The sequence below is a fragment of the Dromaius novaehollandiae genome, chromosome 1, assembly GCF_036370855.1.
Source record: "Dromaius novaehollandiae isolate bDroNov1 chromosome 1, bDroNov1.hap1, whole genome shotgun sequence".
Taxonomy (NCBI): Eukaryota; Metazoa; Chordata; class Aves; order Casuariiformes; family Dromaiidae; genus Dromaius; species Dromaius novaehollandiae.
The window spans coordinates 147,226,616-147,240,056 of NC_088098.1; the positions used below are offsets into that span (position 1 = coordinate 147,226,616).

At 40.8% G+C, this 13,441-nt stretch overlaps 1 pseudogene; it reads left to right on the forward strand.

Moving 5' to 3' along the window:
* The first annotated feature begins 11,153 nt into the window (after window positions 1-11,153).
* On the forward strand, window positions 11,154-13,060 carry LOC135329901 (tigger transposable element-derived protein 1-like; annotated as a pseudogene).
* The last annotated feature ends 381 nt before the right edge of the window (window positions 13,061-13,441 follow it).

The following is a 13,441-nucleotide window of genomic DNA, read 5'->3' on the forward strand; positions in this document are numbered from 1 at the left end:
AACTGGGCATATGGCTAGGAGGAAGTCCTGCAGCAGTTAGAATATCCTCAAAGAGTTTCCTGCCCTGGAGATTCTTTTGCACAAGGTGCCAGACACCTGCTTCAAACCCTGTCATCAACAAGGAAACACTTCTATAAATAGGCTTGTATTTGAAAGAAGTCCTAGATGCCTTACTGGATTTAATCGGATACAACCATTCCTTCAGCATCAACACAATGCAGAGTCTGAAGAGCAAAGACCCAGAGTAAGAACAGCAAAATCCACAACTTGCTTATCGCCTTGGTTTTAACTTGTAGAAAGATAGAGCCTTTCTCATTATCATCCAGATCAGATGGCAGAGATGAAAGAATTGCACACCTTCACGTCAACAATGCAGCCACCACTGGGCTGATGTTACCCTAAGAGTCATATATGTGTGTGTGTGTGTGTGTATATACACGTATATATAAATATAGTCTACACATATATAACCTTTCTGTTATACACACAAACACACACACACGCATGTATATATGCATATACATATATATATGTATAAAAACAGGATGGTAGCAATGGTAGAAGTTGCCTAAAGCTACAGGAAGGTCTTTTTAGAAACACTGCTTCAAAAGGCTGATCAATAGCTTCTCTGTGATTGCAAAGGCTGCTGGCAGAGCTAATTAGCGCAGCAGCAGTGTCTATGCGGTGTCCACCGTTCAGAGGAAAAAAATATTAACTAAAGAAAGGACCAAGTTTAAAACCAATGAAACACAAGGATAGAATTCAGTTCCCTATCCCAGCCATTTCTGGGCTGCTGAATCCAACCCTACATTTCTGCAGACTGCAATGGAGTCTTAGAGACCAAAGGCACATGTCGGTCTTGACTTAGTTCCCTAAATGTGGGCACTAATTGCCTTTTGGGATGCCCCAAGATCTCACCAGGCCTCCAGCTGCCTCTTCAGAAGGAAGTCTGGTAGGTCCTACGTCTTCTCTAGATGTCAGGGCATGGCGAGGCTGGGGGCTGCCGGCAGGGCAGGGACAGGTTTGGCTGCCAGGACCCGTCCCACTGCTCCAAGGGAGCAGGGCTCTGGGGGAGCTGGGGCAGCCACAGCCCCAGAACAGTGTCGAGCACCACTGCAGGGACAGACTGGGGATGGGGTGGGGGCTAGGGGGCCTGTGGCTGGGCAGGGGCAGGACTGAGGCAGGGCTGGAGGTGGCACCACTGTGGCATCATGGGCCGGTGACTGATGGGCCCCGGGGCTGGACTGAGATGGAGCTGGGACTGGGTGGGGGGCAGGCCAGGGTGGCAGGGATAGTGAGGGCTGCCAGGGCCCCCGGGACCTTGAGACTGGCACAGACCATGCAAAGATAGAAGAAATCAAGGTAGGCGCTGGCTAGAATCTTCTTGATACTTGTTTTTTAACTTCAGTTGTCCACTCTGATCACAATACCTACCCGAAATGAATAAAAACAGGAATGAGCTTTAAAATGAATTATATTGTAGGGTTTTTTTCAAGAAATGCATCTTAAAAAAAATGTCCACATGTCAGAAGATAAGCTGTCTATCCACAATTCTTGTTCTTGATACAAAACTCACATTTGGCCTATTGTCCATACCATCTGGCTGTCACCTTTTAGCATTCGTGGAAAAAGCGCATTTAAAACTTAGCAAAAGTAGTGCCAAAACAATCACTGCTATTTTACAGAAATACTGGAAATGGGGCTCAACATCATTGACACCTGTGAGTGAACCTGGAAAATACAGTAGATGCAGCAAGCATCCTTGGTTAGCGATGATTAATACTTTTCCCCTGATTTAGCATATAGCAAATAAGATCAGCTAGCTAAAATTAATGTTTTATTTAACTCAAGACTGTTTAATGCCTGGGATATAGATAACAAACAACTCTCCTTTAAAAAAACTGAAAATCTATCTAATTTCCTTCCTTGTCTTTAAGACAGGAAGAAGCATCAGATACCATATCTTGAATTTAGCTATGTTTTAAATAGTGTGGAAAGCATTATACCTAGAACAGTTAACCACATCAATACAAAATAGGAAACATCGAGCCAGATGTTGGCTCTGTTTCAGAGGGATCCGTGGGTCAGTAGCACACCAGGTTGCTGCCCAGCGCCACGAGGGCTGGGGAGAGATGACAGAGCCAGGTGCTGCACACAGAGCCCTGACAGTAACACCAAGAGGAGTTTTTGACTCTCAGGTAGAGTCTTTCATTCTAGTTATGCGTCAGTAAGGGTATTAGAGCTGCTTGGGGCAGCATGTTCAGGAAAAGTGAAGGGGAGAGAAAATGCACAAAACAAGAATGAGTCAGATCTCTAGAAAACTTGCAGCATGAGAAAAGATTGCAAGAATGGCATGTTTATTTCAGCAAAATGTTGTTCTTCAACATGTAAAACAATACTTTCAAACAAAAAAGTCAATGAAAAATCCTCCTTGTCCAGCTGGTTACCAAAAAATGGATGACAATAAAGATAGATGAGTCACAGTTCCAGTGAACTTAATTACTTAAGTTCATATTGCTTCACTTAATTTTTAAGTGAAGCATTAGGAGAAACTTTCTGATCATGCAGATAGTTACTGGAACTGTGTACAGTCCAGAATAGAAATTTCTTCGAGCATTTTTTTTCCAAGCTCAACAGAATATTTAATGATATAACCCTACCTTTGAGTCATTAGGATGAACTAAATGACCTCTTGAAAGTTCTTCAAGGCTTAGTTCCTATATTTAGCCTAGAAATACTCTGACTAAATACTCTGACTATGCTTTCACCTAGCTCTGGGGACTACTTGGGTCTCCATTCTCTTCTCCATTACTCACTGGAGTTTTATCATGTTTTCATAACTTCAAGATTGGAGAACTGATTTACTTTTTGGCAATTACTGATTGAAACCCCTTCTATATGTCATAGTGTTTGATGCTAATCTCACTGGGGAAACTGAGGAGCAATTTTATTCTTAATGGAAACATCTAGCATTATAAACACTGTAAGTCCAAATATCATTTTGACAGTTATTTTTGTGTGTTGTAATTCAGCACCCAACAGGGTAGGGATCAGCAGCTGCCCTCATTTGCTTCTTGTCTGACGACACAGAGCACATCCCTGAGGGGTATATGCTTAAAGTGAATGATGTTGCTAAGATACCCATTAAAGTATGTTGTTAATTGACAATGAATAGCCTCCTAGTTATTGGGAACATTTCTTACAAGCTCTGTTTCATGTGGTGTGCAAATGAGACAACGTGTACTGGTAGCTGCTGATGTCAATGACAATGACACTGGTTATTTAAGAAGAACACACAGCAGGATATGAGAAAGCCCACAACTATCAGATAAGGAAATTACCTTTGTTTGCTTTGATGGTGGCAACGTTGTTTTGGTGACTTCGCAAAACTCTGCATGAGTGAAGAGAAGCAAGTGAGAAATCAGCAAGCACAATGAGGTGGTCTGACTTTTTGCAGTGCACTTTTATTTCCTGACCAGTCTGAGGAACAAAAGCTGCTCTCTCTCCTGTAGCTATTTATCTTGGAGCATGGTCCTGTACATAGTAAATGCTCTGGCTAATGCTAATTTTTAAGAATGTTTTCAGCCATGTCTCTGATGTAATAGATTTTCAGAAGAAATTTCAAATATCTTTGTTGTCATGATTAGCCTCTTCATAGAAATGTATGATAAAATGTACTCCATCAGAAATAAATAAAACATAAAACATGCTACTCCCATGGTCATGTCAATGGGTATCCAAATGTTTTTCACTTTGGCTTTTAAAACAGTAGGCAGAGGCCCCATATGTCCTCTAAATTACAAGGCTGCAAGATGTGAGAAAAGGTGAAGGTTAATGAGAAAAAGGAACAGCAGCATACTGAAAAACAAAGTACGGTATGTTGCTGTAGTTAGCAGTGTTTCCAGGCACTCTCAGAGGCTTACTCTTTACACAGGAAATGATGCATGGAAAAGAGTTTTACGGAAAAAGTACAGCATCTGAAAATGGAGTAGTGATGTAGTTTGCCCCTTTCTGAGTTTCTCTCTGCTGAAATGCCATGTGTGTAGAAGAGCTTGCATTTAAAGGCCGATTAATGAATTGTACCTTGGCAGCTCTTGCAACATGTACCCTCCCTGAACCACTTGTTATTGAAAGCTGGATATATGTAACAGGAAAAGGATCACTTTGTGTTTCTCTTTCAAGCGTTTTATGCTGGCCAAAGTGGAGAAAGGACAATTAGGCAGACCTTTACTCTGCTTTGGTGTTGTGTATATTCTTCCACTGTTCAAACATCCACTTCCAATCCATCCAGTTATAAATATAACAAAAAAGCTATGAAAAATGTCCCCTCAAAAGACCAGCTGCAGTGGGGATAAGCTTATGCTCGGTGGTGCTCCAGCTGTTGCGCTGGTGCCTCTGTCGAAGGGTAATGACCATATCTGGAATCACACTGGTTGCTAGTGACAGGAGCAGCTAGACGGTGTGTATGAGACTGTGTAAGGTATCTGTATTTGCACGCATATTTTCTCTATTCCTGAAATACTTCTCCTTTTCATAAGCTGCCTCCTACATTCCATTTTTGTTGTGCAGCTATGTAACTTCATTTTTTCACTTTTTTTTTGTTTGCTGAATATTCCCCAGGCCCTTTTGGTTCTCAAAATGTTCGTAGGTTGTGAGTTGTTAGATAATTAATACAGAGTTCACCCAACAAATTGGGCTGTTAATCACTATTCATTGTTTTGCTTTTCAAAAAACCTACAACAGTTATACAAACTAGAAACAGTAGAATGGGATTTAGATGAGATATGACATAAATCATATACACATCTGGACTGATGTTTTCTCACATAGAGTGTTCTGACAGCTGTAAGAATACAGTGTGCCTATCTCAGGATATGCTGGCCAATGATTTGTAAACAAAAATGAGGCATGTCTTAAGAAATTATCAGCAACTCATTATTTTTTCTGTATGTTCTTATCACTAGTTATAATTGAAATTAATAGTTTATTCTAATCTGATTTTATTTGTAAGAAACTGCAGTGAAAAGGTCCATTTAACATAACACAAAACATTTCTATTGAATCTTTTCAATCAGAAAAAATCATGTTATTGAGGAGAATAGGACAACTTAGATATGTTGATGGAATCCATTTAAAAAAATAAGAAAGTATTTTGATGCAACATGATCTTTTTGGAAGGGAACTTCTTTTTTTAGACATTTATTTAAATTTACAGAGATTAATAAATTTATGAGTCTAATCTTAGTAAAAGACTTTAAATCATACTTTTTTTCAGAAGCCATGGAAAATGTCAAGATTTGTTTCATTTCTGTTTTGGAAAAATTTTGGTATTTGCAATGGATTCATCCTAAATGTTAGGTTATGCAACACTTTGCATAAATGTTGATTTATGCAAACTGAATCAGCATTGGATGGAGAGTGATGGATCCTTAATGGTAAGCTGAGAGGATGTCGGGGGCTTATTAAATTCCTATTGTTCATTTATGTTATGTCTGATCTGTTGGGGTTTTTTTCTGCATTACAAGTTCCATGCTTAAGAATACACATTTTTAAGTTAGGCCTTCAAAATGTAACCAAAAAACCAGATTTTATCGTCCTAAACACATCCATATTTTAAAACATCCTTTCATTTTTCATCCATATTGCAAAGAAAAAAGGAACAAGCATAGAAAATTCAGCATCTGAAAATAAAAAATAAGCATTGCTAAAGAGTTCCCCAAGAAGAAGAGCCTGTCTAGCTCTTCCCTATGAAAAAATTCTTGCATGAATATGTCTGACTGACCAGCAAGGTCTATATAAAGTAGAGGTTTCTGCATTTGGCGACTGCTTACAAGGCAGCAAAGGGAAGGTCAAGGTCACCTGGATCTCTTCAGTCAGTCCCTTTGGTTAACAGGTATTTTCAGGGTAAACTGTGTGGAACAGATGTATCTGCTACAACTGAGTTTGTGCACAATGCCCTGCTTAATATTTCAGATGTGTAGGATTTTTCTATGTAAATAAAAATAAAATGAGCCTAGTTGCTAATGCTTTTTACCTACCTGCATTTTATCAGTAACATTTTGCAGATTTAAAACACATCAGAGAATTGTGTCTGGTGGCTATTGCTTTTGTCTCTACTTCATGCAGAGGAGATGTTACATGACTTTCAAACTCAGTGCCTGGAAGTCTCAGAATGGAGAATGGTGCACAGAAGTGGGCATATTGTCATGGAAATTCATGAAATCCCTTACACTAGGTTACATTAACTGCAGAGAACTACTAAAATCTACTTACCAGGATTAATTTACTTCTTGGACGAGGTATTTTATTGATTAAACTCAGTCCTAAAGCTAATATTCAGTTAGAATAGGAGCCTGAGATCTTGAGCCACTTACCAAAATGAGAAATTTGTTTCACAAGAAAGAGCACTGTAACTGAAAGATGCTCTGTCCCTTCCTCTTGCCTCTTCTCTTCAAGCAGGTCTGACAGCATGTGTATCAATTCAAGTAAGTCATTGTCCTATTTAATCAAAGATTAGAAGAAAAATTAATTTCATCATCTATCTCCCCTCAAAGATATCACTGGGTCAACAGTGTCTGAAACTAAAGCTATTAACTAGACAGTGAAGGAATTCTGCCAAGAACAGTACATGACTGCTCCCACGAGATCACCAGTAATACTTTTTTCAATAAAATTAATCCCTATTCATTAATTCAAAACACTGAGCATAATCTGTGTGCTTTAACCTGACAGTGGAGCCAGTCCTGGCCACATAGCCTTTGCTGTGTGCCAGGGTCGGAAATTTGGGATTTAGGAAATTCAGCTTCTTATAAAGGTCTTTGCATTCTTCTCTGTTACTACCTGCTGGTTCCTTGTCATGAAAAAACTAATTTTCCAGGGGCTGTGGAGGTAGGGGCAATTCCACACATACATTTCCAGTGTAGAGAGAGGGGTGCAGTTGTGGTGTGTTTGAAGAGAGGGTGAGAAGAAGGCTTCCTCTGTCACACAGCGGATTTCCTTTGCTCTTTCTGAGGGCTGCTCGCTGACTATGAAATTTTGCTCTGCTTTTCTTGCCTAAAGGAAATACAGGGGGAGATTTTCAAGGACTCCCCATGTCCATGAAAATTACCTCTGTCACCTTAAGTGGAACTGCACCCGAACTGACATAATGAAGTGATGTTCACTAAAAATACTCGTGTACAATGAAAAATTTAGCCTCTTCTGGGCCTGGCAACGTCATCTTGTCTATGATAAATCAGTCAGCAGATCTAAACTGCCTGAACACCCCCACAACATTCAAGTATAGCTGTGAGAAGGGGAAAAAGCTCCTGTGAGTGCCACCGCAGGGTAAAAAAAAAAAAAAAAAAAAAAAAAAAAAAAAAAAAAAAAGACATGTTTTAACAACTGCTACAAGTAGGTTTTATTTGATATTCTGTTTCATAGGGAGTTAAAATGTAAGATAGTACAATGAAGACATTGTGAAACTAAAATCCACTGAATCCTTGCGTTTCTGGTCTCATTTTTGACCACTTTTGTCAGGTTGGCAACTTCCGTTGACTTTGGCGGAGGCATTTGGAGATAACATTTTCAAGGGCACCTAAACAGTTTAGGCTTCTAAATCTTGGTTTGAGAGGTTCAATAGCCTTTTGAGATCTTAAGTCCTTCTGAAAGTCAATCACACTTGAACTCCTAAAGTCTAGGCCTAAAAAAGGGACATAAATGCCCCAGTAAGAGCTTTAACATAATTATGTACACATGACTTAGGTACATGGCTCCTCAGGTTGGAAACAATATTAAGAAGAATGGCTCCTGCACTGTGCATAGACACAGAGCTCAGCCATCCATTGGCTGTAAGGCACAGGGAGCGCCCTAAGGATATGTCCTACTTTCACGCTTATCCAGGCTACAGGGCAGGACAGAAAGGTCCATTTTAGAAGGATCTGCTTCTAGATCCCTCAGTTGTATTGATTCATTTGTTAAGGTTGCACCACAGCAATGCAAGAATTCAGCACTCACCTGGATAGGAAGAGCCAAGCTAAGTCTTTCTCCAGCATAATGGCAGGACACTGCTGATAAGAGGAGGCCTGGCTTGTTCTTTTCTCAGCATGCAGACTATTCAGTCTCAGCTACTTCAGCTGCTTCCTGACTCAAGTTCAGTGACTGCACAAGGTGCACAGAACAGCTTCTGATACCCTACTGGGTCCCTGAATTTTTAGGAAGGTGGAGATGCTAGCAAAATACATTCTTGCATGAATATGTCCAGTGAATGAGTGCTTATAAAGTGACTTCTTTGAACAACTGTGCAAACACCAGCATAACTTGTAGCAAATAAAATGTGTGTAAACAAGGCCATTTGCATTGCTTTGCCCACGGTACTTGCTTCTCTAGAGCCTGAGGCAGCCAAGGCAGTGTAATATGTGCTGTGCACAGAGATTGGCTGGAAGAATACCATCTGGTACAGAAAAGCTTTCTATGTTTTTGTATCAATTTGGTTTCCCCCACGTATTTTTTTTTTATGTTTGTTTTTTTGGGTTTTTTTGTTTTGTTTTTTTTTAGAATAGAGCTTTTGTGCCACTTGCAATTTTTCTTCCATTGTTTTCTCCCTGGATGCTGTGAAGATTCCTGTAGGACAGAGGCCTTCCTACTAGTGACCTAGCAAGCCACCCACCAGCATTTGCACTTCAGTTTTCCCTTCTAATGTCCTTTGCCTTACTATCTGACACATTGCAGGCTCATTTATTTTCCATCTGTACCTCAGTAGAGCCAATGAAAGTCACAGCATGTAACTTACATGGCTGTGACACTGCATAAATCAAGTATACAGAGACCCCTTGAGGGACTGTTTATTTGAGTGAAAGGGTGATACATGTTTTTAAATTATTTAATCTGCTGATATTTTGGGGAACGAGTCCATACTTGGAAATGCTGCAACCTACTTCTTAAGGGTTAGGATTCAACTGTTGACAGTATGCAGTAATATTTTGCTCCATTCAACAGAGTTTACACATGTATAGGGGAACTATGAATTTACTGCCATTCTTTTCACCCATTTCTTTTTTATTTTGAAATTATTTGCGTTTAGAATATCATTTACCCCCAGCTGCAGCAATTCAAATGAAAGCCCTGCTTGTCCTGCCACCATTTGGCTTACCGCATCTGTAGAATGCTTCCATAAATATCATCCAATAAATATTTTTTTCTGCTACCTCAGATTCCTTCAACTGCCTGGTACATCTTATCTTCCAGGTTGTGAGCTCTTTCTAGCAGTAATTTTCATTTCCTATGTGTAGTGTGTAGCACCAAAAGCTGTATCTAGATTTGTTCATGTTCATTATAACACTGCATCCCTCTGATACCTCCATGCAGGTGTTTCTTGGGGCACCCCATCACATCCATTCAGCCCCCAAACTGGGCTTTCCTCCCTGTAGGAACCAAGGCATCCCAGCATCATGAGGGTAGTGGGCCTACAGGCATCTGACCTTGCCCTGTCACCTGCCTGGGTGCACAGGTGCTGGCTGGCTGGGTGCTGGACCGGTAAACTATGTCTAATAATAAACACACAGTCAAAGGAATGTGAAACCTGGAGGGTCCAGTAGGCACTGTTAATAAGGAGTTATTGATTTTCATGGCTGAATGCTTCAGCCTTACCTATATTTCTCTTCTGTTTGAGAATAATTCCCTTTGTCAGAAAAATGGACTTTGGCATTTGGGGGGTAATGGTGTTAAAATAAGTACATAAATGAAAAAGACATAAAGAATCTATTTTCCTTCATAATGTTTGCTATGGAAATTACTGCATTTGCAGATAACTTCAACAGCTACTTCATAGCAAAATTTGTCAGAAAAATGTAACAATTATTGATGAGCATTTTGACCTTGTTCTGTTACATCTGTTGGCTTAATAATGGGCAGTGGAGAAAGACAGGGCTGAAATTAAATGCAGAAATCATAAACTTTTGAATCTGGAAAGTTAGTGTAAGAGAGGAGTCAGGCCTTACTGTTACATCAAAGTGAAGCAATGAATTTTCATCAGCCCAAGGGGTTAAATAATTCACCAAGATGAAGGGGATACAAAGAGAACAGCTTCAGCCCAGCTGAAACTCTTCAGCCTCACCCACACAAATCTTGCTTTCTCCTGAGAGGGTATGAAGTCATCTCCCAGGAAAAAAGCCTTATCCTCAGACAACCTAACATAGAATATGCAGCCTGCTCTCCACTCCTGCTGAAGCTGTTCAGCTATTTATAACAGGTATAAGTCTTCAGGTGCCCAGAGACTGGAGTCCAGGTGGCCTGTCTCCCAGGTGCTGCCCTAACCAGCCAGCTGGAGAGCTGCTGTGGTACAAGCTGGCCGGCCCTGGGGATATTTGAGTGTTTTGTACAGAGTGGAAAGGCTGCAAACAGGGACCGAAATGGAGCCACCATGGAAAACCCTGCATCACAGTGATGAGCCCACTCTCCCAGGACATCAGTGAGAAGGATCTAAACCATCCACAGGGGAACTGAAGGCCTCAGAGAACACTGAAAAAGCAACCTCATATCAAACTGTGAAACCCAGATGAAATTGCTCAGCAAATGAAATACCTGATATTAGAACAGCAAAACCACATTTATGTTTTGGAAACCTCTCACCGTAAAGCTGTGGGGAAGTACTTTGGTAATATCTTGCCTCCATTCAAGTCAGCACTGGAACACCTGTTAGATCATGAAACTAAGGAACTTTAGCATCAACTTATTTTGCAAGATTTTTAGTAGATATAGGTATACCTCGTTTTATTGTGCTTCACTTTATTGCGCTCTGCAGATGGTGCAGTCTTCACAAATTGAAAGTTTGTGGCAACCCTGCATTGAGCAAGCCTATTGGTGTCCTTTTTCCAACAGCATGTGCTCACTTCATGTCTCTGTGTCACATTTTGGTAATTACCACAACATTTCAAACTTTTTCATTATTATTATATCTTACGGTGATCTGTGATCAGTGGTCTTTGATGTTACTATTGTAATTGTTTTGGAGTGCCACAAACTGCGCCCATATAAGACGGAGAACTTAATCGATCAATGTGTGTGTTCTGACTGCTCCACCAACCGGCCACTCCTCCATCTCGCTCCCTCTCCTCAGGCCTCTCTGTTCCCTGAGACACAACAATATTGAAATTAGGCCAGTTAATAACCCTACAATGGCCTCTAAGTGTTCAGGTGAAAGGAAGAGTCGCATGTCTCTCACTTGAAATCAAAAGCTAGAAATGACTAAGCTTAGTGAGGAAGGCACGTCGAAAGTCCAGACAGGCCGAAAGCTAGGCCCCTTGCGCCAAACAGTTAGCCAAGTTGTGGATGCAAAGGAAAAGTTCTTGAAGGAAATTAAAAGTGCTACTCCAATGAACACACGAAGGAGAAAAAAGCGAAACAGCCTTACTGCTGATATGGAGAAAGTTTTAGTGGTCTGGATAGAAGACCAAAGCAGCCACCACATTCCCTTAAGCCAAAGCCTAATCCAGAGCAAGGCCCGAACTCTCTTCAGTTCTATGAAGGCTGAGAGAGGTGAGGAAGCTGCAGAAGGAAAATCTGAAGCTAGCAGAGGTTGCTTCATGAGGTTTAAGGAAAGAAGCTGTCTCCATAACATAAAAGTGCAAGGTGAAGCAGCAGGTGCTGATGTAGAAGCTGCAGCAAGTTATCCAGAAGATCTAGCTAAGATAGTTGAGGAAGGTGGCTACACTAAATGACAGATTTTCAATGTAGACGAAACAGCCTTATCTTGGAAGAAGATGCCATCTAGGACTTTCATAGCTAGAGAGGAGAAGTCAATGCCTGGCTTCAAAGCTTCAAAGGACAGGCTGACTCCCTTGCTAGGGTGGGGGCTTTAAGTTGAAGCCAGTGCTCATTTACCCTTCTGAAAATCCTAGGGCCCTTAAGAATGATGCTAAATCTACTCTGCCTGCACTCTGTAAATGGAACAAAGCCTGGATGACAGCACATCTGTTTACAACATGGTTCACTGAATATTCCAAGCCCACTGTTGAGACCTACTGCTCAAAAAAAAAAGACTCCTTTCAAAAGATTACTGCGCATTGACAATGCACCTGGTCACCCAAGAGCTCTGATGGACCAGTACAACGAAATTAATGTTGTTTTCACGCCTGCTAACACAACCTCCGTTCTGCAGCCCATGGATCAAGGAGTAATTTCGACTTTCCAGGTCTTATTATTTAAGAAATACATTTCGTAAGGCTAGAGCTGCCAGAGATAGTGATTCCGCTGATGGAGCTGGGCAAAGTAAATTGAAAACTTTCTGGAAAGGATTCACCATTCTAGATGCCATTAAGAACATTCATTGTGATTCATGGGAGGAGGTCAAAATATCAACATTAACAGGAGTTTGGAAGAAGTTGATTCCAACCCTCTTGGAGGACTTTGAGTGGTTCGAGACTTCAGTGGAGGAAGTAAGTCACTGCAGATGTGGTGGAAATAGCAAGAGAACTAGAATTAGAAGTGGCGCCTGGAGATGTGATGGAATTGCCACAATCTCGTGATAAAACTTTTAATGGAGGAGGAGTTGCTGCTTAGGGATGAGCAAAGAAAGTGGTTTCTTGAGATGGAATCTGCTCCTGGTGAAGATGCTGTGAACATTGTTGAAATGACAACAAAGGGTTTAGAATATTGCATAAACTTAGTTGATAAGGCAGCGGCAGGGTTTGAGAGGACTGACTCCAATTTTGAAAGAAGTTCTACTGTGGGTAAAATGCTATCAAACAGCATCGCATGCTACAGAGAAATCCCTCATGAAAGGAAGAGTCAATCAATGCAGCAAGCTTCACTGCTGTCTTATTTTAAGAAATTGCCACAGCCACCCCTGCCTTCAGCAACCACCACCCTGATCAGTCAGCAGCCATCAACATTGAGGCAAGACCCTCCATCAGCAAAAAGATTACGACTCGCCGAAGGCTCAGATGATGGCTAGCATCTTTTAGCAATAAAGTATTTTTAAATTAAGGTATGTACACTGGTTTTAGACATGGTGCTATTGCACACTTAATAGACTACAGTATAGTGTAAGCATAACTTTTAGACGTGCTGGGAAACCAAAATATTTGTGTGACTTGCTTTATTGCAGTATTTGCTTTATTGCAATGGTCTGGAACTGAACCTGCAATATCTCTGAGATACACCTGTATAGGCCCCATTTTAATGAACTTGCAAATGTATCTCAAAGGGAAGCCTTCTTTTGCAAGAACAGCCTCTGTGATAATCTAGGCAATGCTGTGACTCCTCTGATGTGATGCATCGGGCATTATGCTCCTTTTCCCATTCCAAACACTGCTATTTTACCTTAGATTCTCACAAACGGTTATAGATCTGGGGCCTTTATTAGGGCCCACAAGAGGTTAATGTCATTAACTTCATTCACGAGAATGTTATCATAAACACTTATTAAAATTCTTTCTTTCTGTGCATGCATTTGTCAACCGGA